Below are 26,715 nucleotides of genomic sequence, written 5' to 3'. Positions count from 1 at the left end.
AATGTTACGTCTGTGTATAATCAGACACAGACTGCGGAGAACGGTACAAACGGTGTTTACTCAACGTGGCTCAGACTGCAACTGATCTGTACAGATTACTACTCAACGTTATATACAGGTGTGGTCACTGCCGGTACTACAGTATACATGAGCTGTAAAAAGTTGTTCCCCCCCTTAAAGGTACATACATTACACTTCCCTTCTTTGGAGCCATGATTACATTGGTCTCGATTAATGTGAACGGACTGAGGTGTGAGAAGAAATTGCAGCAGTTGTTGCAGGGTTTTAAAGGCATGGATTGTTGTGTCTGCAAGAAACCTTTTGGGATGAGGATGTTCTAGAGAGTGTTCAGAAGGTGTGGAAGGGAGAGGTGTTTGCAAGTTGTACAAACAATAACCGTAGAGGGGTGGCTGTTTTGGTGAATCCGTCCACAGAAGAGAACGTTGCCTTGGTGGACAAGGATACTGAGGGGAGATTTTTACGGCAAAGGGTAAAATTGGAGGGATTTAATTGTGATCTCTTTAATATCTATGCATCGAACGACCATTGCAAGCGTCGCGAGTTTTTTCGGGGGTTATTCACTGAAGTGGCAGAGGTGGAAAATCCTTGTATAGTGGGGGATTTTAATGTATTTTTATCTTGGATGGACATTTCAGCCCAGATGACCTTTAAAGATGATAACTCCAGAGGGATGATTGTAAAAATGATGGCAAATTTAAATTTGAGAGACTTATGGAGGGACCGGAACCCCATCAAAAGGGAGTTCTCCAGAGCAGGTTGGGTGGGTGATGTTTTAAAACAGAGCCGTATAGATTTTGTGTTAATGCGGGAAGGGTTAAGTTCAGAGGTGATGGAGATTTATTATAAAAAAGTATTTTTTAGTGATCACTCGGCTTTGGTTCTTAGAATTAGGAACAGCAGAGTTAAGATCGGTTCAGGGGTGTGGATTTTAAACAATCAATACTTGAAGGAAAGTGCTTATAAAGAAGGGATTATAAATATAATAAAGAATGCTCGGAAGGAACTTTTGTTCTTGAAAGAAAGAAGAGTTTGGTGGGACAATTTCAAATATGAGGTAAAAGTTTTTTTGGTGCGTTATGGGAAAAAGAGGGCGGCAGCTAACCGGCATCGAGAAGAGAATATAAACAAAAGGTTTACAGATGTCTGTAAAGCAGTTGACGGGGGGGATAAGAGAGCTGAGACTAAGTTCCGGGTGCTAAAGGAAGAGTGGGAATTATTGCAAGCTGAAAAATGCAAGGGGGCCATTCTCTATGCAAAGGCTAGAGATGCATTGGAGGGCGAAAGATGCACTAGATATTTTCTAGAGCAAGAGAAGCTGCGACAGAGATTATCATTAATTGAGGAGTTGAAGGTTGGGGAGAAGATCATTCATGAAAGTGAGGAGATTTTGGAGGCGGCTAGCAGCTTTTATCAAGAGCTATATACAAAAGAAGACATTTCCAATTTGGAGATGGAGAAGGTTACTGCTTTTATTGAAAAGGGTTTAAAGGAGGATGAGAGAAGCATGTGTGATAAAGAAGTAGGATTAGCGGAAATAAAAATAGCAATAAGTGGAATGAAGGGGGGGAAAAGCCCAGGGTCCGATGGATTAAGTGCAGAATTTTATAAGGAATTTTTCGAGATTTTAAGTCCATTGCTCTTAGGAGTTTTTAAGGAAATTAAAACTGAGGGAAGCCTGGCCCCATCTATGAGGAGAGGTATCATAAGCTTAGCTTATATAAAAATAAAAGGGGATAGACAGGATCTGAGGAATTGGGGGCCCATCACACTATTAAAGATCTTGGCGAGGGTTATGGCAAATCGTTTGAAGAAGGTGTTACCGGAGATAGTTTGGCCCTCTCAGTCCTATGGAGTCATAGGCCGGGACATCGCAGACTCTGTGGTCTCAATCCGAGATGCGATAGAGCTCATGGAAGAGAGTGGGAGGGAGGCTTATGTATTAAAGATAGATCAAGAGAAAGCCTTTGATAGGGTCTCTCATGAGTTTTTATTGAAGGTTTTGGAAGCATTTGGTTTCAAGGAAAATTTCATTCAGTGGATAAGGATTTTTTATTCAAACATATTTAGCTGTGTTAAATGTAATGGTTTTTTATCCAAGTATTTTCCGATACAGAGATCAGTGAGACAGGGTTGTCCCCTGTCCCCATTGCTGTACACATTGGTAGCAGAACCATTAGGTTACATGATGCGAAAGTAACAAGGTGTAGTTGGGATTGTGGTACCCAGTTCTGGGCTGGTGTCGGTGATACACCAATATGCAGATGACACAACCTTAACATTGAGAAATGGGGAGTCAGTAAGGAAAGCTATGGAGGTAGTGGAGGAATATTGTAGAGCTTCAGGTGCCAGAGTGAATTATAGTAAGTCCCAATGGCTGGTTGCAGGGAGGGGTAGGGGGGAATGGTTGGGGGTATGTCCCTTTAAGGTGGTGGAGGTTTTGGAAGTTCTGGGGGTGCATATGGGGTGCAAGAAAGACAGGGAAGAAGTGGATCGATTAAATTGGGAACCAAAGGTTATGAAAATTAAAAAGATTTTAGGAAGATGGGAAAGAAGGTGGTTGAAAGTGCAAGGAAGAGCGACAGTGGTGTCTGCTCTCCTGCTATCTAAGCTATGGTACTTATTGACGGTGGAGGATATTCCTGAGTGGGCAGAAAAGTCCATCCGAGAGGCTTGTGTGAGGTTTTTATGGGAAGGGAAACCAGCCTTGGTGGCTTACAATACCATCATTGGATGGAGAAATCAGGGAGGACTCAATTTCCCAGATATTGATTTGAAGAAAAAATCCTTTAGAATCAAATGGGTGAAGAGATTTCTTCAGAAGTCAAATACAAGTTTTTGGAAGAGTTGTTTTGAGCATTTTTTAAAACAAAGTGGGATAGGAGGACAGGGGATATTGTATATGGAATACAATAATATGTTTTTAAAATCGATTAAACTTCTCCCTAGGTTTTATAAAGGGGTTGTAGAGACTTGGGCTCAATTTTTAAAAAGTGTGCAGTTTATGCCTAAGGGGGCTGAGGAATTTTTAGAACAGCCCTTATTTTTGAATAGGTGGGTCAACATCGAAGGAAAGGTTTTATTTAATCAAGCTTTTATAAAAGCTGGGATTATATCTGTGAAAGATGTATTATACGAGGTGATTCCAGGTTGGTTGCCGGAAGCGATAGTGAGGGACATGGTGCGGGAAGAAGATCAGGAGGTAGAAGGAAAAGCAATAGGAATCATGTATGAGAAGATTGTGAGGGCAATGCCACAGGATTGGATGGAAGAAATAAATGCGGAAATCTCCAAAGGAAGTAAAATGCGTCCTGCTTTTCCAAGCTTTGTACTGGAGAAAAGAGGAGAGTTAGTCCAATTTGACAACTGTAATACTCGAGATTTCTATGAGGTATTCAGAGAATGGAGATTCAAGATACCTGCTGGTCAGGAGTTTTGGCAGAGTATATACCCACAGCTGGACTTCAACAGGATTTGGAAGGGAGTGTGGGCGAATTTTAAATGCCCAGAATGGATTGAACTAGATTTCAAATTGGCTCATAACCGGATTTTTACCATGACAGTCTTGTGCAAGATTGGACGAGTGGAGGCGGCAACTTGCCCAATGTGTGGGACACAGGATGAGACTCTCTCCCATTTACTGGTGTTATGTCCGCAGTTAAATGACTTTAAGTACTATGTTCGACAGTTGTGTGAAGCTTTTTTGCTGGGTTGGGACCGAACAGCGAGAATGGGAATCCCGTGGGACTCAATTTTGAGATGGGGATTGCAGGAGAGTCTGCCAGAGTCTAGCGGAGCGACAATTAATTTAATGTTCAGTTTGGCTAGATTCGTGATTGTGCAAAGAAGGAATGCTCTGTTTTTTAAGGGGAGGAGAATCAATCTAAAAGAGTATTTTAAATATAAGCTAAAAGATCATTATAAGGCTCTGTGGATGTTTTATTCAGAAAGGAATTTAAGGACAGTATTTTACAACCAATCTTTAAAGTACAATCGATTAATATATGTTACAGGTGACAAATTAAACTTCAGGTTTTGATGTTAAAATGTGGTGGCGGAATGGCTGTGCAGGGTGGTGGATTTGATTTGTATCATACAATGTAATGATCACGATGTTGTAAATGTTCTTAATGTTCAATAAAGTATAATAAAAAAAAAAGTGGGTAGCACTCTCACCTCTGAGTCAAAAGGTTGTGGGTTCAAGTCCCACTCCAGGGACTTGAGCACATAAAGTTAGGCTGATGCTCTAGTGCAGTGCTGAGGGAGTGCTGCACTGTCGGAGGTGCCGTCTTTTGGATGAGATGTTAAACCGAGGCCCCGTCTGCTCTCTCAGGTGGTCGTAAAAGATCCCATGGCACTATTTCGAAGAAGAGCAGAGGAGTTATCCATGCTGTCCTGGCCAATATTTATTCCTCAATCAACATCACTAAAACAGATTATCTGGTCATTATCACATTGCTGTTTGTGGGACCTTGCTGTGTGCAAATTGGCTGCCGCGTTTCCCACATTACAACAGTGACTACACTGCAAAAAAGTAGTTCATTGGCTGTAAAGCGCTTTGAGACGTCCGGTGGTCGTGAAAGGCACCATATAAATGTAAGTCTTCTTGCTTGGTTGAATGATGTCGATTGTGATAATAGATTGATATCCTACTGTTTTTCCATGATTACTTTTTTGAGCGGTGGTGGTAGGGGGGGACTTGACAGTTCACTCCTTTTCGCAGTCTAACCTGTGGCTATTCACTTCCCTCAAGAAACTAAATACATTTTCTAACCTGACAAATAAAATATCAGAAGAAAAAATAACACAATTTACAAATCCTTCAAGGTCATCCAAAACTCGGCTGCCCGTATCCCGTTCACCTATCACCCCTGTGCTCGTTGACCTACATTGGCTCCCGGTTAAGCAGTGCCTCGATTTCAAAATTCTCACCCTTGTTTTCAAATCCCTCTGTGGCCTCACCCCTCCCTATCTCTGTAATCTCCTTCAGCCCCACAACCCCCCGAGATATCTGTGCTCCTCTAATTCTGCCCTCTTGAGCATCCCTGATTATAATCACTCAACCATTGGTGGCCGTGCCTTCTGTTGCCTAGGCGCTAAGCTCTGGAATTCCCTGCCTAAACCTCTCCGCCTCCCTACCTCTCTTTCCTCCTTTAAGATGCTCCTTAAAACCTATCTCTTTGGCCAAGCTTTTGGTCACCTGCCCTAATTTATCCTTATGTGGGTCAGTGTCAAATTTTTTGTCTTATAACACTCCTGTGAAGCGCCTTGGGATGTTTTACTACATTAAAGGTGCTATATAAATACAAGTTGTTGCTGTTGTTGTATTAAGAGAATAATGACATTCCATTGGATGAGGAGAGTCCTATCCTGCCATCATCATATGTTCGCATGAGGCGGTGCTCATCCCTGCTTTTTCTGTGTCGTACTTGTGATTGTGCAACAAGTAAAGTCCTTACAATCTCTTACCCCCACATCCTAAAATGTGTACTTATTCTATACTCCTCACATCAGGCTGATTTGTTCCTGATGGGATTCAAACCTCGGGTCCCCAATCCCCTGCTCAACCATAAAAGGCGCCTTGCTTTTTTATTAACATTACTAATTTTTTTTAAAAAGCTTAATTGCCAAAGGAAAAGAAGCTAAATGGAATATAATCCAAGATAATAAGAAATGAGCTGAACACTCTATGAAATGGTAATGTATGTATTAACAAGGTGGGATTGCTGAGATGTATTAAAACAAAAGAAAGGATGAAAAGATTAATGGAAATGTCAGAACGGTAGTATTCATATGTTAATGTATTCATAACACTACTCAAAAACGGAAAAGCAGCCATTCACATATTGCAATAGCAAAATACTGTGGATGCTGGAAATCTGAAACAACAACAGAAAATGCTGGAAACACTCAGCAGTCAGGCAGCATCCATTGGTTAGGTGTGTAAAAGTTGAAGGGGGAAAAATTCATCCCCTTAGTGCCACCTGTTAGTGCCAGTAGATGGCGCTAATGTGGCATTGAGAGCTGTAACGACAGCTCCTGTCGAATCCAGCGCCACACATCAAATCGGACCCTCCATAGTGCTGCCGGTAACAGTGATCCCCGGGGACTTCAACGGCAGGGAGATCGTGGTGTCAGTGAGTGTGTAATGCTCACTGAATGCCCGATCTGCCAAATTGCTTCTCGCCACTTCCCTCACTGCCTGGAGTAAACACTGAGCGGGAGAGCTGGCGTGCAGCACCAGGAAGCCGGCTCCAGGGATGTTATTTAAAGGGATCAGCCCCAATCACTCGCACCTGACAGGTTAGTGAAGTTTCTGTGCCTGTGTGTTAGTTCCTGATACTGCAACAGTTTTATTTAGTGATTTGAACATTCTATGGTATCAGGAGTGTTGCTGCAAGTAGAAAAGTGCAACATTTATTCTTGAAAGATTCAACCTGCAACACTTGCTAAAAGTCATGGGGGCTGTACTTGCAGACCACCTCGCCCTCCAGGATCTACAGTGGAGGGAACAGAGGCAACAAGGAAGACAGGAACATGTGCGCAGAGGGAGAAGGAAGAAGACGAGGAGGAAGAAGACAAGGAGGAAGAAGATGAGGAACAGGAGGGAGGGAGGAGGCAGCAAGACAATTGGCCTTCTGGACGGGCTGTCCGTGACCAGCTCATCAGACTCCGATTCACAAGAATGAAACCTTAGATCCCTGTAGCTCACTACATCCCCTTTATACAATCCCTGTCCCATGGCTTATCGCAGCATCCTCCTGGGTGCAAAGGTGAAATGAGAGAGACCACAAAATATTCCAAACACCATTAATAAATTTGTCTATAAACATATCACACATATCACATGAATTCTAATAACTAATGACCCTTGTGCCTGCCATAGTTGAATAGCTGTCATTGTGTGCAAGGTGTGAGATGTGGGTGTGAGTGTTGCTAGTTAGAGATTGTTGGTGGGTGAGTGCTGGGGGCGTGGTACATTGAGCAGTGTGTGAAGCTTGTGGTACAGATGGTGGTATGTAGCATTTGTGAAGCCTTCACTCACCCTGACCACCCATGTGAGCTTGTTAAACTTCTTCCTGCACTGGGTGTGCCACCTCCCTCCACATAGTTTGGCAGACTTGTGGCGAGGGCCTCCTGCCAGTTGGTACAGGACCGCCCGCCTTCTCTCCACCGCTAAAACTAATGCCTCCAAAGCTTCCTCGAAAACCCCCCATGCTCTCTGCCTAGGGCAGCGATCTGCCATCGGCATTTGTAAATAAGTGCTCCTTCTCTTTGTCCTTCTTCTTATGGTTCTTGAGGCAGTTGTACACCCAACAATGCTGAGAATGGAATGAGGTGCTGCAGCATCAACGGACCTCCCCTTTAAGCAGTGATAAAAGCCTGTGGCAATCATTACTCACATTTAGGCTACACCGATATTGGTCCATCTTTTCAGTGTAATGCCAATGAAGTTGGGTTTTCAGAGTAGATTTATGGCTCCAATCATTTTAATGAGGAGTGAGGACGAATTTTGCGTGCAGTCTAGACCATTTTCACCTGGCGCTAATTCACCATTTTCAGTCTAAACACTGCCCATTCTTTGGCTATAACGAATTTGTCGCCCTAAGTGTATTTCATTTGCATGTTAAATAGGAGTTATCATGCAGGTTGGAGGACGTTTTAATAGGATTTACTAGATTTGAAAAGTGAAAGAAAACCCACAGCAGTACTGCACTCATGTATAACCAATCTGCCTTCTATACATGTATATCTGAAGGGGTAGAAATTCGGCTCAGGTGGTGGCGCAAAATGGGTGGTATCGGATCGGCCGCTCGTTATAAGCAGCACCCGATGTTCAGTTCCATTACAGTCAATGGATTGGAATATCAAGTGCTGCGTATAACGGGAGGCCGATACGATACCGCCCGTTTTGCCCGAGAGGAATTTCTAGGCCTGTATATTTCATTAATCTGGCTGTAGCTTGGGATTTAGCTCTTCACAGAAGATGGAGGATAACAAATGCTTTCTTAGTAACTGAAAAGAATCTCTTAATTATCTAATTAGTATTCAAGTTTAATTGGTTTTAGCACCAAAAACACACAACCCAACATGATAACATACTGTCAATTCACATTAGGCGCATTAATCTAGATAAAAAATATAATCACATTAGATCCATTACACAACTAAATAGCATTAAATTAAAGCTCCTAGAATGTGACTTTTGAATATAATGTTACTCGTGCATTATTTTCTCAATAGCAAAATACTGCGGATGCTAAAAATCTGAAATAACAACAGAAAATGCTGGAAGCACTCAGCAGGTCAGGCAGCATCGAGGAGAGAGAAAAACAGAGTTAAGGTTTCGAGTCGGGGTCCCTTCATCTGTTATTTCTCTAACCTTTTCCAGTTCTGACGAAGGGACCACGACTCGAACCGTTGACTCTGTTTTTCTCTCTCCTCGATGCTGCCTGACCAGCTGAGTGTTGCCAGCATTTTCTGCTGTTATTTGCATTTCTTTCTAGATGGAGTGAGAGTTCCCTCCTCCTCATTAGTAACCTGTGTTGTGTGTGAATCTTCACTTGGGGAATTTTGACGCTGTGCAATTGTGTAAAACGGGCGATAGCGAATCGGCAGCTCATTGTACATCTCACCCGAATTTTATTTCCAGTGAAGTCAATGGAAATAATATGACCTCAAATCTAAAACAACTTATTAACAAGGATGACCATTAACAAGTATAAAAAAAATATGGCTGCATACGCAATCTTCCTTGTGCTGCATTGATGTTACATAATAAGATATAAAAATTAAGCAGGGCTTAAAGATTTACTCAGGTGTGTCCATTCATAATGAGATCATCCAAAAGAAATTAATAAAGATGTTTTTTGTTGCTTTAGGATTCTGTCTCGTTGATTATATATATAAATTATATGAAAGAACATGACTGTCATTGTAATGAGCTGTCAGGCCAAGTTTGGTAGTTCGGAATTGTTCTTGTTTGACTACATAATTGTTGTCTGACTTCATGTCGATCTCTGTTCCAGTGAGAAATGCCACTTTTGTTTTCAGCAGACTGCAGAATATTGTAGAATATTCTCTGCTGGTGCACAAAGCGTTTCTTTCACTCTGAAACAGTGCAAAATTAATTAACTTCTAAAGCGCCAGTGGTTGATTAATGATGACGTGTATAAACTCCTTCCAATTAACAGGTTGCTGGAAAAAGCAGATTAACAGGAAAATGCAATAAAGGAATGAAGGTATTTTGGCTATTTTTTAAATGTAACTATTTACGTTAGTATTTTTACATCAAAACACAAGATTAAAACACAATTCTAAAAAGATTTTTCCCAAAGACATTGGGCTAGATTTTCAGTATAGACAGTTTTGGGGCGCTAACCTTAGCGCCCGCCCGAAGTTAGCGCCCGCCCCAAAGTAGCGCCCCGTTGCTGGAAATTCAGTGGCTTCGCCCTAAGAGGTTGGTGGAGCGCTAAAAGAGGCGTTCCACTACTATCTTTAGGTGCTAAGCCGGCGGTGCAGAGCGCAACACCCGAGCTCGGGCGCAGCGCACGGCAGACACTCTGGTGCCAGTGAGCTCTTAAAGGGGAAGGGTGCATGTGTTTTTTTCAAAGGCAGAGTCTGGGGGGGGGGGAAAACAGCAGGAGGAGGAGGAGGAGGAGGAGGAGGAGGAGGAGGCGGCGATGGTGGCCGGAAACATAAATACACCGTTCACAACAACACACTGGGTCCTTCCACACAACACATGCAGACTGCCTTTTATAGTGCAGGAGGAGTGCCCTTTAATTTGCGCTCCCCAGGGTGTGTTGCGTTCCATTTTACAAACGCTCTGGACGCCAGCCGCACAATGGGGCGGTCCGACTGAAGTTTGGATTCGGGGCGGCCAAAGGGCGTTGCACGAGGATGTGACGTCATTTTCTGCGCGCGCATCCGGGCGGCCGCTAAACTTTGCGCCGGCGCTAACGGGCAACTTAATTTGGGGCGGGGCGCAAACTGCGCTGCGCCCGGGCGCTACACGCATAGCGCCCGAAAATCACTTCTCTTAAGGCGCTAACTGCTGGCGCAAGCAACTGAAAATCTAGCCCATTATACCCTTGTTGGGTAAGGGTATCAAGTGATGTGGAGCAAAGATGGGTAAATAGAGTTGAGGTACAGATCAGCCATGATCAAATTGAATGGTGGAGCATGAATGAGAGGCCGAATGGCCTGCTCCTGTTCCAGTCTTCCTATATTCCTAATTCAGAAGCATGTTCTGATTTTGTATATTTCTGGAATCCTGTTTCGTGTTGAAGATGTTATATGAAAGAAAGTGCTTATTTTGAAAGCTAAGAATTTCCCTCTAGGCTGAGGGCCATTTTCATCATGTGCACCTGAGGGAATACATTTTGACCGAGATTGAATCTTCCCAACTTGAATGCTTGGCAAACAAAAGAAAAGTTTGCTAAACATCTTATTTGGAATAAAAACAGAAATGCTGTAAATACTCAGGCAGCATCTGTGGAGAGAGTAACAGAATTTAGAGGGGTGATTTTGCCAGCCCTGGGGAGGCGGGTATGGAGGCAGGACTGCCGGGAAAATGGCAGAATCTGGGGACGGGTAGTTAGCAGGCAGAAAATAGGATTATCCCCCTTTTGCCCTCAAAAGTGCGGGCCCTCCTGAAGGCTCCGAAACCCGCCAGGTCAGCGAGGCGAGTAGTGGGTCTGCGGGGGTCAGCGGGGTGCAAAAGTGTGCTGTGGAAGTGAGTGATGGGTGCAAGAGTGGAGAGGTGAGTATGTGAGGTAAGTGCAAAGTGTTAGAAAAAGTGTACTTACCTTTGTTTCTTCCTGCAGGCTTCAGTCGTGGGTATGCGGAGAGTCTCGCACCTCCGCGGTAGAGATAACAGATGGCCGTTGTATTCTCCAATGCAACAACCATCTAATTTCTGCAAAAGAAAGAAGTTTGATGAGGTCTTGAATTCAAGACCTCATCAAACTACAGAGAATGTCACTGTTTGACAGCTTCACAAAGTTGTCAAACAATGACAATTCATCTGTCAAAAATTTTTGACAGATGAAACGTCATACGTTGACTTTCTTTGCAATCAGCTTTCCCTTAATTGGCCTGCTGAGCCCGCTGGACGGGCTTAACAAGGTCAATCAAGGGAAAATAGCGTGGGTTGGCCAGGAGTTGATGGAGGCGGGACTAAAACCCGACAAGTGGGAGTCCCGCCTCCAAAAGCTTCCCATTGGCAAAATCACACTGAATGTTTCAGGTCGATGACCTTTCATCAGAACTGGAAAATGTTACAGATGTAACAGGTTTTAAGCAAGTACCAAGGCAGGGAAAGGGGGGATGGGAGAAAAGAACAAAAGGGAATGTCTGTGATAGGGTGGAAGGCAGGAGATATTAAATGACAAAAGGGATGATGATGCGAGACAGAAGGGGATGATGATGGGACAAGTAAAGAAACAAAAGATGGGTCTAGAAGAGCTATAAATGGGATCTTATCTTCTTATTTGGGTTGTACTCCAGTGGGCCTGGGTAGCTAAGCACCCACCTTTCATCTCTTGGACCTGGGTTTTAATCCAATCCACACTGATGAGATAAACGTCTCCTCCATAGAATTAATCATAGAATGGTTACAACACAGAAGAAGGCCATTCGGCCTGTCGAGCCCACGCCTGTTGTCTTTGAAATGAGTTTGGGGTTCAGGCAAACTCAACCCAATTCTTGGCACGCGCAGGCTTGCAAGCAAAGCTGCCTCAGTTTGTCACATCTCATTCCGAGACCATTGTGATAAAAATACGAATTTCTGCCTTTGGTGTGTATACATTTTAACTTCAATGGTAAGAAACAGCTTCTTCACTAAGTACAAAAAGATGGATCAGAGATGCTCTATCTGTGAAAAGGTCATTAGTTATAAATTAGTAAATAAAAGATCTAGCATGATTAAATATTAATATATGTAGTAGTTGGCAGTCTACTCCTGATCCAAAAGGTGCATTTTATCCGAAGAAATTGTTACGTTCCATTCTAAGAAACTATAAGGAAAGTTGAAGCCTGCCTTTTGAAAATGGTGGATTAATCACTTGTTGGCTGTTTTCAGTTCTTTTCCGCAAATATTCTGCTTTTTGGTATTTTTGCCTGTATTATTTTTGCTTCTGAGTCACTTCTAATTGTAAATACATTTTAACCATAGTTTAGGTTATACAAAGTGGTCTCGTGTTCATATTTTCCAGGTTCTGCATTAACTAGCGGTGTAGAGGGCAATCTACATGTCCTTACTGTTAATGGACTCAATTGTTTGACCTGGGCTACATTAACTCTGTGTCAGGTTCCAATATTTACGATACGCACTCTGCTTATGTAAACTGTACACGAGAAAAAGGTAACAGTCATAACAATAGCTATTGTGGAAGATGAAACAATTGACACAGTGTAGAACTCTTCCAAAGCTATGAGTCCATGGCTGTTAAATCGGCGCCAGAATTTACCCATGGCTGCAGAATTGCCTCTCTCTCTCTCCAATATTGCCCTACCTGTAAAAATGGTTGTTCCCAGTCTCTCTCTAACTTTTCTTTCCCTCTCTCCTCTCTCTCATCAAGGCCAGCTGCCAACTACTATACCAAATCAACAAAAATCACAGATACAACATATTATATTTTGTGATTTGCCCTTTATCATATGTGAAAGTACATAAATCAGAATAATAATTTCTAGTTTTAATTAACAGTTTTCTAAACACAACTTAAACATTAATATTTTGCCTTGCTGTTTTTTCTTCATTATTAGAGCTTTAATATACTTTCTTTCAAAACAGTCCTCACCCACAGTGTCAAACAACCAGGCTATTTCATTTGTCTAGGCAGTGAGCTTTTAAAGTAAGGATCAAGGAATATTCCGATGAACACAGGATTTTGGGCTCGACTTTAATAGCCCTGAGGAGGTGGGTTTGGAGGCGGGTCAGCTGCAAAAATCAGAAAAAATGGCTTCAGACACCCAACCCACCTCCATCCCGCCCCCACGCGATTTTCGTGAGTGTCGGGTCAGCCGCTCCCAAACTGACCCGACTCCAACCGGTGGGACAGGTAGTTAAGACAGTTAAGAGCCTGTTAACTACCTTGATAATCCTATCTTGATCGAGGTTTCCCATTTTCGTGCCTCTGGCTCCTGTTTCCCGTCTTGTCAGAAACAGTCCTGCTGCAAGGAGACGAGTTGGTGGAGGACATGATCTGTAGTCATTATTGGTGCAGAACTTTAAAAGCACTCCTGTAACATGGCTGGCATTCAAATGCAACAACTTTGTTGTTGGAGGTTTGGGATAAAATTTAGCAAATCTACTGACCCTGTGACTGGTCAAGCTGACACACATCTGCTGTTTGAACTGATTGGAATAATTTCAGGCCACTTTGAGTGTGCGCTTGCAAGCTTCTTGCCTCAACTGTAATCTATAACAACAGGATGGGAACCATTTACATCCTCTCATCCTGGTCGTCAGATTCGGAGGAAGAGCAGCGCGGCTTAGTGCTGCCGGATGAATAAGTGGCTCAGCGCACAGCCTCCTCGGAGGAAGATGAAGAGGACGATGAAGAGGACGAGGAAGAGGATGAGGAGGAGGACGAGGAGGAGGACGGGGAGTGACGCCTTGCAAGGCCGATGCGGCCAATCCAGCAGCAGGCGACCACATTGATGGCCGTCAGGCAAGGAATGCTCTCATCCATGCCAGATTTGTGTAAGCTAATGCTTCAACCATAGGTGGCTGGCACATGGAGATGAATATAAGTTCAACAGTCTCAAACCCCAGGCATCAGCTGTCCAATAAACGGTGGTTTGCGCTCAGTGTCACCACCAACATTCTACATGGAAATCACCCTGAGCCCTCACTCTTGAACTTCCATTTCCCAGAACACAGAGGCCACACTTTAGGTGATCTCAGCAGATCATTAAACCTTTTTCTACACTGAACCCATGTGTGTGTAGCACACAGATCTCGAGCTCACCTCCTCAACAATTTGCAGCCAAGCTGCCTTGGTTTGCTGAGGAGGCCTCCTCCTTCCGTTTCCAGGGAAGAGGAGCTCTTGACGTCCTCTAACTCCCTCCACAAGAGCTTGGAGAGAGCCCTCATTGAACCTGGCTGCAGCCTTAGTTTTTGGGGCTGCTATTCCTGCAGCTCCCAGCACCTTTCAGAGAAAAAAGCATTAATATTACTAAGCAAATACTGTATTTGGAACACATCTGGCATCTTTTTCATTTCATAGTCAGATAATAAAGTCATATATCAAAAAAATCATGAATCTCTTTCTGGAATAATATGACCAGGAATATCATACGTTAAATTTTGCTCAGAACAAATGCTGTCAACCCCCCTTTCAAGATAATAAAGCACCAAGCCATCCCAATGATATTTGTATGCAAAGGGGACATGGCCCCTTTAAATTTCCAATCAAACAACGCGTAATCAGATGCAAGAAACTGACATCCTCCAAGCAATTGCCTGGAGGGACCCGCACGTCGGCCGTAACGAGGCCAATGAAGTCAAAATCGGAAGTGCGGGGAGGCGGCAGCCGGACGTGGGTCTGAACTCTGCCGAGCAGCGGGCCCACCCTCAACCCGCCTCCGTTGTTAAAATCGAGCCGCCTGACTTTACGGACAGGCTTAGGCCTCCAAAAGAAATTATTACTAGAGGCACTTGGCACACAGACAATGTTATTATATACAGAAGTTTTTGTAATGATTTTTATGAAAAGTTAGGAGCAGTGCTGGTCCAAAGAGATTTAGGAATCCATGTACTAAAATGTAATGGTCAGGTACAAAAAATAATCGAAAAGGCTAATGGAATGCTAGCCTTAATATCTAGAGGGCTAAAATATAAAGGGGAGGAAGTTTGGCTACAGCTACACAAAACCCTGGTTAGACGACATCAGGAACACTGTAGAGTTCTGGGCACTGCACCTTAGAAAGGATATATTGGTCTTGGAAGGAGTGTAGCGCAGATTCACCAGACTGTTACCAGGGATCCGAGGGTTAAATTATGAGGAGAGATTACATGAATTAGGCTTGTATACCCTGGAATGTAGAAGGTTAAGGGGTGATTTGATTGAGGTTTTTAGGATTTTGAAAGAAATTGATAGGATAGCTAGAGGCAAACTTTGTCCGCTGATGGGGGAGCCTAGGACAAGAGGAAATAACCTTAAAATCAGGCCATTTAGGAGAGAAGTTAGAAAACACTTCTTCACACAAAGGGTGGTAGAGTGTAGAGCTCTTCCCCCATAAAAGCAGTAGATGAAAGCTCAATTAATAATTTTAATTTTGAGATTGGTCGATTATTGCTAGGGTATTAAGGGATATGGGCCTAGAAATTGAGTGCCCTTAGCGCCGATTTTGCGGCGCTAGAGGGCCTAGCGCTGCATTTGGCGCCGGCGCCGAAATTGCCTGGGGCCCTTACGCCGCGGTAGACCGGTAGCGCTGCGCCGGCACCGATGACGTCATCGGTGTGCGCAGCGTCCCGGTTGCCATGCCGACGGGCCCCAGCGCCGAAATTCAGTTGCGGCTGCCTCGCCCATGACAGCCGCAACTAAGACTCTGGCAACAGAGTCTTACGAGTCTTTGCGCCGGCGCATTAAAGGCCCCGCGGCGGCCGGCCGCTTTCCCGCCGGCCGCCTGGCCGCAGCTCCCTCCCCGGACTTCCCCGCCCCCCCCCCCCGGAACAGAAGCAAGCCTGGCACTTGTCCGAGGTGCCGGGCTCATTTTTTAAAAGATTTTCGCGCGCCGCGATCGGGTGCAGGCAGCTCCTCCTTAAGGGAAGGAGGAGGCCTGCACTTCCCGAGCCTGCCGCACCGCATCGGGTGCCGCAGCGCCGGAATTGCGGCGCGAAACGGCAGTTAGCGCCGATTTACCGCCGCAAAGACCCTTCAGTAGCGCCGGCAGCCGTTTGGGCGCGGCCCTGCTGAATTTTTGGCGCGCGCAGGGGGACTTAGCGCCGGCACTAACTTCCGGCGCTAAAGCCCTGGCTAAGCCAAAACTCAATTTCTAGGCCATGGAGTCAAGGCGGGTAAATGGAGTTAGGATACAGCTGGGCGGGCTCAACAAGGCCAATCAAGTGAAAATCGCGTGGGTTGGCTAGAACTCGATGGAGGCGGGACTACAACCCCGAAAGTTGTAGTCCCGCCTCCTCAATGAAAATCCAGCCCGAGGTGTTCGGCGCCTTCCCGGATGCTTCTCCTCCACTTTGTGCGGTCTTGGGCCAGGGATTCCCAGGTGTCAATGGGGATGTTGCACTTTTTCAAGGAGGCTTTGAGGGTGTCCTTGAAGCGTTTCCTCTACCCACCTGGGGCTCTCTTGCCGTGTCGGAGCTCTGAGTAGAGCGCTTGTATCGGGCATGCGGACAATGTGACCCGTCCATCGGAGCTGATCGAGCGTGGTCAAAGCTTCAATGCTGGGGATGTTGGCCTGAGCGAGAACACTGACGTTGTATGGGCATTGCACATGGACAAGGCCAGGTTTGGTTGCGATGCGCACACAGCCAAATAGTATGTCAGCATTAACTGTCCAGGCTCTCATGAAGAATGCCACATGAAAAATGTGCTATATGGTAGCCGGCACTTGTGGAGCTGTACCTTCAAGAAAGAAGTGGACTAAGGAAAAGAAAGTGGACAAGGAGGAAAAGCTGGTTGTTTACCACGGAAAAATAAAATAGAAAAAATCCATTTATTTTTAAAACTGTTGGCACTAGGGGCAATTTTAACCCAACGCACCTGGCGGAAACAGGGCAAGCGAGCAGTTAGAATCGGCTGGTTAACTTAACCACCAATGTCCCGCACTGATCCTGCTGTCTACTATTTTAAACTGATCGCCTGAAGCTAGAGGGATCCTTTTTTAAATATGCAGATCGGGGTCTGATGGCATCATTAGGCCACGTCTGCAATTTTAACCGTGGCCTGAGCAGGGAAGCCTTTGTGGATTTACCACCATTTAAAAAGGATCCAGGGCCAGAAGAGGTCCAAACGGGTCCAAACCTTTTTGTTACTTTCCCTATGGGATCTGGAGCACCAGGAGTGCTCCTCCGGACCCCACACGGTAAGTTTAGGCCTACCCTTCCCTGGGCTCCCCAACTTCCCTCCCAAAACCCTGTACCCGTGCCTCAACTTGTGGCCGGTGATTGTTCCTTTGGTAGCAGTTGGCGGCCTCCTGCCGCCTGAACTTCCAGTCCCCCCTGCCAGCCAGCTGCCGCTTCCCACACAATTCGAACGGCCAGCTGACCCTCGGCATGTAGATGAGGCCCAAGGGTTAAAATCTCCCGGGGCCTCACGCTGCTAAGGTCAAGGGGTGGGGCAAGGGCTTGGCTCGTGCCTCACCCGCTCGATTCCTGCTCCCAGTTAAAATTGGGGCTAATCTGCCAATAGATGTTTGTGCTCCAAAATTATATATTTTGTTAGCCACTTGAATGTTGGGCATTTTCCAGCCATAACTGACTAGGCTACTCTGCGACCACACATAAACAGAAGAACTTTCTCCTGGTGGATCAGGCTGGCTGCCTCTTAGGTTCCCTTATAGGCATGGTCGACCCATCCAACCGTGTCAATGACACAGCCCCTCAGTTTGGCATGGCGTCTGCACCCTTTCCTGTGCTCGCACCTGGTTCTGCTCTGCTGCACATCTGCTGGCTGAATGGGGCCATTGGAATTTAGGCCCCAGTGTAATATAGGTGGGGGTAAGTTATTTATGTTAATTCAGAAGAGAAATATATATTGGCCCAGAAATTTGGGTCTCCACGGGTGAGTACGCACAGGGTACTCACCCGTAGGCCCAACGGAAGTGCCAGTTTCATGCATGCACTGCGCATGCGCGGGAAACCGGAACTTCCGTTCCCTTAAATGAAGGGGTTCAGAAGTCGAACGCGTGTGCCGGAGAGGCAGCGCGTGCGCCTGGAACTTACGTTTTTTTTGCAGGTTTCTCCGGGAGGGTAAGTCTCCAGGAGTTACACATGTAAAAAGCAGGCACAAGGCCTGCTTTCAACAAGGTAAGTGGTGAATTAATTAAAATTAAAACATTTTTTCCACAGGTTTATTATTTTTAAATACTTTAAAAAAAGGTAAGTTTATTTTTAGCCCCGATAGAAAATGTAATTAATTTTTTCAAAAATTTAAATGATTGTTTAAGATAATTATTTTATGTAATTTATAGTTATTTTAAAAATGTGATTAAAAAAAATGTATTTGAAGTTTTAGTGATGTTTTGGGGCTTATAATATTTAAGTTTTTACAGCTCTTCCTGTCAATTTTATGAATGAAGCATTCCCTGCTACCATTGGCTCTCCATGGCCCACGTGATCCCAGGGGACGCATCGAACTAACTGCACCCCTGGGATACGCAAGCACTGCGCGCCGGCAGTTGGAGGAGGCCCAGGGTCGGAATCGCATGTGGGCCCACAGCTCAATGGCTGGCGCGCTAGGTAAGTGCAGGTCGGAGGCTTGCACCCGCGGGAAGCCCCCGACCCGAATTTCTGGGCCATTATAAATATTGCTGGGATGTGGACCATTTTCCTACTGATGTACTTCAATTAACCATTCCCAGATCAGGTATAACACATTTTGGATAGAAGATGATTCCACTACAATTCTTCAACAGTGTACCTTCACCCAAGCCTCATAAGACCATCTGCTACTGCAGCACTGGAGCATTTCCATTTCCCACCTCAGCAATGCAGTGTTTTCTCGGAGTGAAGTTACCAATTTACTGTTGATTGAGATCAACGATTATGAGATGAAATGGAAACATGCTACCCCATCCTTAGTAATCCAGTTCTGGTTCTCATTTAACATAGCTCTCATTTTTGCTGAGGATTTGCACTCAGTAGGTAATGGGTTGAGACTACCCAAATGCCACATTGCCTGCATCCGCCTCTATCTCACCCCCTACTGTTGTTGAAACCCTTGTCCATGCATTTGTCATATACTTGCACTGGAGGCAGTGCAGAGAAGGTTCACTAGGTTGATTCCTGGGATGAAGGGGTTGACGTATGACGAAAGGTTGAGCAGGTTGGGCCTATACTCATTGGAGTTTAGAAGAATGAGAGGTGATGTTATTGAAACATATAAGATTCTGAGGGGGATTGACAGGGTGGATGCTGAGAGGATGTTTCCCCTAGTGGGGGAATCTAGAACTAGGGGGCATAGTTTCAGAATAAGGGGTCACCCATTTAAGACGGAGATGAGGAGGAATTTCTTCTCTCAGATGGTCGTGAATCTTTGGAATTCTCTACCCCAGAGAGCTGTGGAGGTGGAGTCATTGAATATATTCAAGGTGGAGATAGACAGACATTTGAACTACAAGGGAGTCAAGGGGTATGGGGAGAGAGCGGGAAAGTGGAGTTGAGGTCAATGATCAGTCATGATCTTATTGAATGGCGGAGCAGGCTCGAGGGGCCAAATGACCTACTCCTGCTTCTACGTCTTATGTTCTTATGTTTGTCACTTCTAGTCCTATTTACTCCAATGCTCCTCGTGCTGACATCCTGAGCTCTAGTCTTCACAAATTACAACTTGCCCAAAACCCTGCTCCTTTCCTGTGACCTCGTCAAACTTCATTGACTCCCAATCTTTCAACACAGCTATTTCAAAATCTTTGTCTTCATCTATAATTCCCTCTATCAGATCTCCCCTCTCTCCTCTGTGACCTTTTTCAGCCCAATGTTCCCGCAGCTCCCTCAGCTCTTCTGACTGACCTTCTTTGCAATCTCCCATTCCCTCTGCTCCACCTTCCAGAATATAGCCTTCCGTTGTCTCTGTCTTACACGTTCAAATGTTGTCTCTAAATGCCCTCGGTGTTGCTACTTCTCTCTCATCTTTCAAAAGCTTCCTCAAAACCTTCCTCTTTGACCTATCCTTTGCGTACAACTTTTTTTCTATCACTGTTTTATCTTCTCTTTCTCTGCCGTGAAGTGTTTTAGTGCATTAAAGGCACAACACAAGTGCAAGTTGTTGTCATCATCATCATCCTAACATTTCGCAAAGAAAAGATATTCATTATATAATTTTGGTTTGTGTATGAACCCCAAGTCCATGGATTATGAGGTGAAGTGAAATATGCTACCCATCCCATCCTCTAGTCATCCAGTTCTGTTTCTCACTTAACACAGCTATCATCTTTAAATACTCAGCAGGTCAGGCAGCATCTGTGGAGAAAGAAACAGAGTTAACGGGCTGGATTTTGCCAGCCCTGGGGTATGGAGGCAGGACTACTGGGAAAATGGCAGAATTTGGGGGCGGGTGCCTCCTCGAGGCGGGAAGGGGATTAATGCCAATTAACTGCCTGTTAACAGGTAGTTAACAGGCAGTTTTTTGGCTAATCCCTATTTTGAGCCCTGAAGTGTGGGCTTCCCGACGGCTCCGAACCTCGCCAGGGTCAGCGAGGCGGGCCGTCGGTCTGCGGGGGTCGGAGGGTGCATGTGTGCAGAGGTAAGTGTGTGAGGTGTGTGTAAAGTGCTTTAAGAAGTTTTACTTACCTTTACGTCTTCCTGCAGGCTTCCTCCCTTCCGGCCTCGGGAGTCCCTCAGCTCACCGGCACAGAAAGCAGAATGGCCGCTGAACTGTCAAAAGCTGCAGCCTTCTGCTTTCTGGTCAGGAAGGCTTTCTAATTGAGTCTTGAGTAAAGACTCAACTTAGAAGACAGATTGTCAGTGTTTGACAGCTTCACAGAGCAGTCAAACGATGACATTTCATCTGTCAAAAGCTCTTGACAGATGAAACAGCACTCGCTGATGTCACCTGTAACTGGCTTTCCCTTAATTGGCCAGCTAAGCCCGCTGGGCTGGCTTAACAAGGTCAATCAAGGGAAAATAGCGTGGGTTGGCCACAAGTCGATGGAGGCGGGACTAAAACCCAACAAGTTGGAGTCCCGCCTCCAAAAGCTCCCCATTGACAAAATCCAGCCATAGTTTCAGGTTGATGGCCTTTCGCAGAACTGGAAAAAGTTAGAGATGTAACAGGTTTTAAGCAAGTACAGAGGCAGAGAAAGGGGGGAGGGGAGGAAAGACCACAAGGGAAGGTCTGTGATAAGGTGAAAGGCAGGAGAGATTAAATGACAAAAGAGACGATGGTGCAAGGTAAAAGGAGATGATAATGGGACAAGTAAAGAAACAAAAGATGGATCTCGAGGAGGTGTAAATGGGAATAGCAGAATCATCAGCAACAGCTGCCGTCCGAAACACTGGGGTTATGATCTGAAATTGTTCAACAATTTCAAATCATAACCTCTGCCCACATTCCATCGACCTGAAACGTTAACTCTGTTTCTCTCACTGACCTGCTGAGTATTTCCAGCATTGTCTGTTTTTTTTATTTCAGATTTCCAGCATCTGCAGTATTTTGCATTTGTATCATTTTTAAATCTTCTTTTTGGTGTCTTCTTTCTGGATGTTGCTCACTTTCAATATTTGCAAATATGCTAACACAGTTCGATTTTTTTTTTTTAATTTAATGTTTCAGTGATAGGAATACAATTATTATTATTTTTGGCTTTCAAATCATTTTGGATATTGTTACAAATTTCAGGTATTTAACTATTCTGTCGAGTTCAACATCCATACAGGAGCCTTTCACCCCCTACAATCAGGAGTTTACTGTTACTGCCCAATATTTAATTACACAAAAGCTTCACCTGCAGCGCTATAACAACAAGACCCCTCTGTATGGGTACTGGATACTGTAATCCTGCATATGCCCTGATAATTTTCCTGTCTTTAGGAATGTGGACTGAGAGCCCTCTGAGACAAAGCTAATTGTAAACCAACAAACTCATTTCTTTTACATGTAATATATGAATAAAGAGTACTGTGTTTACAGTGAGATTTAAATATTTCCCATTGCTCTTCATAACACCAAAAATAATATATTACATAAACGTTGTCCTTGATATGGGGCTACCTCACTTATCAGTACTGGCAGTGATCACTCTCTCTCTCTCTCTCTCTCTCTCTCTCTCTCACTCAAACTCAAACAGATTGCAGACTGGAACATAGAAACAGGAGTAGGCCATTCAGCCCCTCCAGCCTGTTCCGCCATAAAATTAGCTCATGGCTGATCTGTACCTCAACTCCACTTACCCGCCTTTGCTCCATATCCCTTAATACCTGTATCAAACAAAAATCTATCGATCTCAGTTTTGAAAACTGACTATTTTCCCACGTAAGGAAAGAGCCAAAAATGTAACCTCTGCCTTTTCCCCAGCTCCCTCTGTCAACAAATGGCTCCTCCAGCTGCCAATAAAAACCATAAGTTCAAACGAGGACCCTCCCCTCTTTAACTATGCTATGCTGTACCCGCCCCCCAGATTCTGTCATTTTCCCAGCAGTCCCACCTCCAAACCCGCCTCCCCAGGGCTGGCAAAATCCAGCCCAAGGTGACCAACGACACTGGCACTAAAGGGTAGAGCAGGGGAGGGGGATAAACAGGAGTCAAAGAACCAGACAGGCCTAATGATGTGTTTTGCTGACTGCTTCCAGTGGCCTGATTATACTGATCGATAACTTGTTTATTTGTCTCTTGAAAGGCTGCTTTGATTTAATCCAGCAGTCTATCTGAACATGCTCAGAATCTGCTCTGGAGAATTTGGTTAAAGATGCTGTTAAGGTGCCTGCTACAGATGGCCGAACTGAAGGTAACAGATGGGTAAAAAATGTCACCTCTTACAACTCAATTGTCCATTAAAAGTCATGGATTTCAGGAACAAGATGATCAGGCAGATTTAATTACATGGGACAGTGTTCTCACAGGGATTACAAAAGCACAATGGGTAACGACTTCAGTCCCTTAATTCTGTGCTTTCATGGTATTACAGGTGATAAAGGTTATATGCGCTGCCTTCAACAAGAATTAAATTAATTTAAGAGATTAACAGCATGAGTGCAAATACTAATAAAGGGCAATGGAACTTCAGCATCAAGCAATCAGCCTTTACCAACCATAACATGGCTTCAGTTTTTTTGAAAAAGGGACTATGTCATTGTGCAAGAAAATATTGCTAGATAAAAATTGAGAGCTGTTTGGGTGGAAAGTTAATTGCCATGGCAGTAACCATGGGATTGACTAGAATTTTTGCAGTAGTTATGATTTAGAATTTTGAGAGTTTAGGCGAAAGTTGTTGATGCGGAACCGATTTGAGTGCGTACAGTATTATGACAGCCATGCAATCTTTGCTGAATATGGCAGACATGCCGCATGCACTCATCAGTCCTGCATTTACATCAAATTATGCTTTATACATAAACCCTTTAAAGCATTTCTTGGGAAATATTCAAATGTGACACACAGTACAAAACTCCTTCCTAATTTGGCAGTGTCGGCAATCTCACTCAGAGGCCACAGTTTAGCTGATGTGGAAAATGCAAACTGTCACGCTGGTGGAGTCGGGTGACATATGAATATATAGTGGAGTCACATTGTTAGGGATATCAGAAGGAACTTTATTGTGCACCCAACCGTGCCAGACCTGACTTGGGAGCGTTTGATGTTGACACTGTGTGCCTGGAATGTAAAACGTTCCATTCTCCAGCTCGAACATCCTGCACCTTGATGGGTGCAAAATTCACCAACAAAAAAGGTCACTAACAAAAATCTATGACATACTAAGAGTACATTTTAAAATTTAGACAGCCTTTAAAATTATGAAGGGGTTCGATAGGCTAGACGTAGAGAAGATGTTTCCACTTGTGAGGAAGTCCAAATCTAGGGGCGATCAATACAAGATCGTCACCAATAAATCCAATAAGGAATTCAGGAGAAATGTCTTTAAAGAGTGGTGAGAATGTGGGGCTTGCTACCACATGGAGTGGTTGAGGCAAATAGCATAGATGCATTTAAGGGGAAGTTAGATAAGCACATGAGGGAGAAAGTAATAGAAGGATATGGCAATAGGGTGAGATGAAGTAAGGTGGGAGAAGGCTCATGTGGAGCATAAACACTGCAGTAGACCGGTTGGGCTGCATGACCTGTTTCTGTGCTGTAAATTCTATGTAATACATTGTCCTGCCATACACTACCCTATAAATGAGAAAGGTGAGCAAGCAACTTGCATATCAAAGATGTAGTCACTTAGCTTTTAAAAAAAAATTAAATAGATACCTGCTACCTGTCAATCAGGGGAGAGAGTGGATCCTTCATAGTCCAGTGAGTTATTTATGCCACCTTGTACTGCTGATGTACCTGTAAACATCTGGTAGTCTTATAAGGAGGGTGGTAGGCCACTTGGGGTAATGTTATGTCCATCGCTTGTAGTTTAGTGAATGAGGTGCATTTATTGTAGTGATTGTAAGTCCATTCTCTCCATGGAACGCAATTTAAAATGACAATGGACATCACATTGATTTGCCTTTGAAGATATGTGTCACATTTTAAGAATTTTGCCTATTTGACTATGAAGGAATTTTGGGGTCAATTTATATTGTGATCTTGCTGCAAGGGTTTCCCTCTCAGGAACACACAAGCAATCTAGGATGTTGATGACATCCATTAGCCAGAGTACCAGACTGTAGTGTATGTACCTTTAAGAAGGAACTACTTTTACAGCTCTTGTATACTGTAGTATCGGCAGTGACCACACCTGTATATAAGCCTTGAGCATGCCTCTGTACCCCCAGTCTTGAGACTATCCTACTCCAGTAAATGCCTGTTGATTGTTAAGTTACAGCATCCGTGTGGTTATTGAAAAACATCATACTCTCCGAATCACGGATCTAACAGTGGCGACAAGTATCGATTCGAATCTACCTGCAACTCTGCATTTCCCTTCAAGGATTCGCTCCGGGAGGGCGGTGGAAGAAAGTCGAGGCCAGAAGCACGGGCGTCGACCACGAGCAACCGCCCAGTCGTCCGACAGAGAGTGAACATTGCAGGGGAGGTTGTGGCGAGCCGGGCTTGGTTCCCCAGCCACGACGATCAGCAACAGACTGACGACAGGTACAGCGCAGACCATTCCCGGACAGCGGCGGCTGGAGCAGACCGACGGCGGAGAAAAAGCCGAGCAGCGTCGACGGGGTAAGATAGAGGGTGAAGCGCACAGGGCGCAGCCGGGGGTTGAAAACCGAGCGGCGTCGAGGAAAAACAAAATGGAGAGAGAGAGGGTAAAGCAGCAGCCGGGTTCAGGATCGAGCGGCGGAAACGGGAAAGGCGCACAGAAAGAAAAAACGCGCAGAGCACAGCCAGGGCTCAAGGGCTGACCAGTGTCCGCGGGGAGAAGAAGGGAGAGCGCGGGAGACGCCATTGAGCCGCGGAGAAGAAGGAAGAGCGCGGGAGGTGCCATTTTTGAAGCCGCAGCGGAGAAGAAGGGCGAGCGCGAGAAGAAAGGAAAGCGTGGGAGACGCCATTTTGTGCCAGCGGAGAAGAAGGGAAACCGCGGGAGATGCCATTTTTGACAGTTAAATCACACCCAGGGATGCTGAAGAGTGGCAGTATCTCTACGTTCGACAATGAAGTCGAAGATTGGGCAACATATGTGGAACGTATTGAGGTGTACTGCAGGGCGAATGAAGTACCAGATGCTAGGAAAGCACTGGTTTTGTTAAATTCCATGGGTGCAAAAACTTATGGGTTACTGCGAAACCTAATAACACCAGAGAAGCCTGTGAACAAGAATTTCAAAAGCATAGTAGAAAACCTACAGGACCACTGAAACCCCACACCGCTGCTGATAGCAGAACAATTTAAGTTCCATAAAAGGAACCAACACAAAGATGAAAGCAATGCTGAGTACTTAACGGAACTGCGCAAGCTATCGAAACACTGCCAGTTTGGAGTGGGACTAGCAGATACGTTAAGGGACAAGTTTGTGTGTGGGCTGCAAAGTGAAGGAACCCAGAAACGGCTTCTATCAGAAAAGGATCTTACGCTGGACAAGGCTTTCAGTATGGCAGTATCACACGAAGCAGCCGCAAGGGGCGCTGCAGAGATACAACGGAGACCGCAAGAATATGGCACCAATGAAATGTCCCATGGAACAGGGAAGTGTTATTGCTGCGGCAGAACAACACACGACCAGAAGGATTGTTGGTTGAAGGACCAAGTGTGCAGACAGTGTGGAAAAGCAGGACACATAGCAAGAGTCTGCAGGTCTGGGAAGAAAACCAACAGCAAGAAATCTCCACAGGAGAAGTACAAAAAGGTACACAAGGTGATGGGCAGTAGTTCAGACGAACAGAAAAGTGACACAGACTCCGGAAGCAAGGAGCTGGGTTGTCTGAAACTACATAAGGTAACCAAAATGGAGGATCACCAGACTATCTGGGTTACACTCAAGATAGACGGAGTCCAAGTGAAAATGGAATTGGACACAGGAGCAGCCCTAACAGTCATAAACCAAAGGGACTACAAGCGACTATTTTCACATATACCCTTGAAAGCTACAGAGATTGTCTTGAAGACGTACACGGGGCAAAAAGTCTACCCCAAAGGAAAAATAAGGGTGAAAGTGATATACAAAGGCCAGGAAATACCTAAAATGGACCTATATGTATTGCCAGATGGAGGACCACCACTGCTAAGACGTGAATGGATCCGGAAGATACAATTAGACTGGCATTCCGTACAGGCACTGAAGGTTGAGGCCAAAAAGGATGACGACGTCACACCTGGACGACTGTCAAAAATGCTAACTGACGCAAAAGAAGTGTTCCAGGAGGGACTCGGAACACTAAAAGGCATAACAGCAACGATTAAAATAGAGGAA

This window comes from Somniosus microcephalus, chromosome 24 (assembly GCF_052327205.1).
Source record: "Somniosus microcephalus isolate GS21.2 chromosome 24, FLI_Smic_1.0, whole genome shotgun sequence".
Taxonomy (NCBI): Eukaryota; Metazoa; Chordata; class Chondrichthyes; order Squaliformes; family Somniosidae; genus Somniosus; species Somniosus microcephalus.
The sequence above is the reverse complement of the archived record's forward strand: the minus strand, read 5'-3'. Positions refer to the sequence as shown.